Source organism: Pseudophryne corroboree, chromosome 8 (assembly GCF_028390025.1).
Source record: "Pseudophryne corroboree isolate aPseCor3 chromosome 8, aPseCor3.hap2, whole genome shotgun sequence".
Lineage (NCBI taxonomy): Eukaryota > Metazoa > Chordata > Amphibia > Anura > Myobatrachidae > Pseudophryne > Pseudophryne corroboree.
The window spans coordinates 174876119-174878161 of NC_086451.1; positions in this window are offsets into that span (position 1 = coordinate 174876119).

Below are 2043 nucleotides of genomic sequence, written 5' to 3' on the forward strand. Positions count from 1 at the left end.
GGAGGAGTCAAGGATTACTCCAAGACAGCGCACTTGGGGGGTAGAGGAGATAGTAGTGCCATCAATAGATAATGAGATTGTAGGAGGTGAGGTTATGCGGGAGGGAGGGAAGATGATCAGCTCGGTCTTAGACATGTTAAGTTTAAGAAAGAGCTGGGACATCCAGGAAGAGATAGCAGAGAGACAGTTGGAGATACGAGTGAGGAGAGTAGGGGAGAGGTCTGGAGAGGAAAGATAGATTTGAGTGTCATCAGCATAGAGATGATATTGGAAACCAAAAGAACTAATGAGCTTACTTAGTGAGGACGTATAGAGAGAGAAGAGAAGAGGACCAAGGACAGAACCTTGGGGTACCCCTACAGTTAGTGGAAGTGAGGGGGAGGTGGAGTCATGAGAGGAGACAGAGAATGAACGGTCAGAAAGGTAGGACGACAACCAAGAGAGGGCTGTGTTACGCAGACCAATGGAGTGAAGGATTTGCAGTAGGAGAGGATGGTCCACAGTGTCAAAAGCAGCAGAGAGATCAAGTAGAATAAGTAGAGAGTAGTGTCCCTTAGATTTAGCAGCATGGAGGTCATTGCATACTTTTGTAAGGGCAGTTTCAGTGGAGTGGAGAGGACGGAAGCCAGACTGGAATGGGTCAAGCAGTGAGTGTGAGGAAAGAAAGGAAGTAAGGCGGTTGTAGACAATACGCTCAAGGAGTTTAGAGGCAAAAGGGAGGAGAGAGATGGGTCGGTAGTTGGAGAGAGTGTTTGGATCAAGGGTAGGTTTTTTAAGAATAGGAGAGATGAGAGCGTGCTTGAAGGCAGAGGGGACAGTGCCTGATGAGAGGGAGAGATTGAGAAGGTGGGAAAGATGGGAAAAAGCAGAAGAAGAGAGGTGGCAAAGGAGGCGGGAGGGGATTGGGTCAAGTGGGGAGGTGGTGAGGGGACAGGAACGAATGAGGGCCATGACTTCCTCTCCAGATGCATGGGAGAAAGATGACAGAGTTGGTGCGAGGGATGGGGAGGGTTCGTAAGGGTTGGGAGAAGGCTGGTTACTGATAGTCTGGTGTGATGTGATGTCCTGACGTATGGAGTCAATTTTGGATGTGAAGTAAGTGGCAAAGTCAAGAGCAGAGAGTGAGGAAGGGAGACGAGGTGGAGGTGGGCAGAGGAGTGAGTTGAGAGTGGCAAAGAGGCGCCGGGGGTTGGAAGACTGGGAGGAGATGAGGTTCTTGAAGTATGACTGTTTAGCAAGAGAAAGGGCAGCACTGAAGGATGAGAGCATAAGTTTGAAATGGAGGAAGTCTGCCTTAGAGCGTGATTTCCTCCAGTGTCGCTTAGCCGTACGTAAGCATTTTTGCAGATATCTGGTGCATTTGGTGTGCCAGGGTTGAGGTGTTAATTTGTGAGGGTGAATAGTGGTTGGTGGAGCAACAGAGTCAAGAGCAGAAGTAAGGGAAGCATTGTATGTGGAAGTGGCTTGTTCAGGGCATGAGAGAGAGAGAATAGGAGAGAGAAGTGAGTCAAACAGGGAGGAAAGGAATGTGGTGTCAATAGCTTCAATGTTACGCTTAGTGATGGTAGCCTTAGGAGGTAGAGATGGGGAAGTCGAGAGAGATAGGTTGAAGGAGAGCAGGTGGTGGTCAGAGAGGGGAAATGGGGAGTTGGAAAAATCAGAAATATCACAGCGGTGAGTGAAGACCAGATCCAGTGAGCTCCCATTCACATGGGAGGGTGAGGAGGTCCACTGGGAGAGACCAAGTGAAGAGGTGAGGTTAAGGAGTTTAGAGGCAGGGGATTGTGTGGGGATGTCAATAGGGATGTTGAAATCGCCTAGGATAATGGTGGGAATGTCAGAAGAGAGGAAGTGAGGAAGCAAGGAAGCAAAGTTGTCGATGAATTTGGAAGCAGTGCCAGGGGGGCGGTAAATGACAGCTACTCTAAGATGGACTGGTTGGAAGAGGCATATGGCGTGGACCTCAAATGTAGAGAATATAAGGGATGGTTCTGGTGGTATGAGTTGGTAGGAGTAACTAGAAGGTAAAAGGACCCCAACACC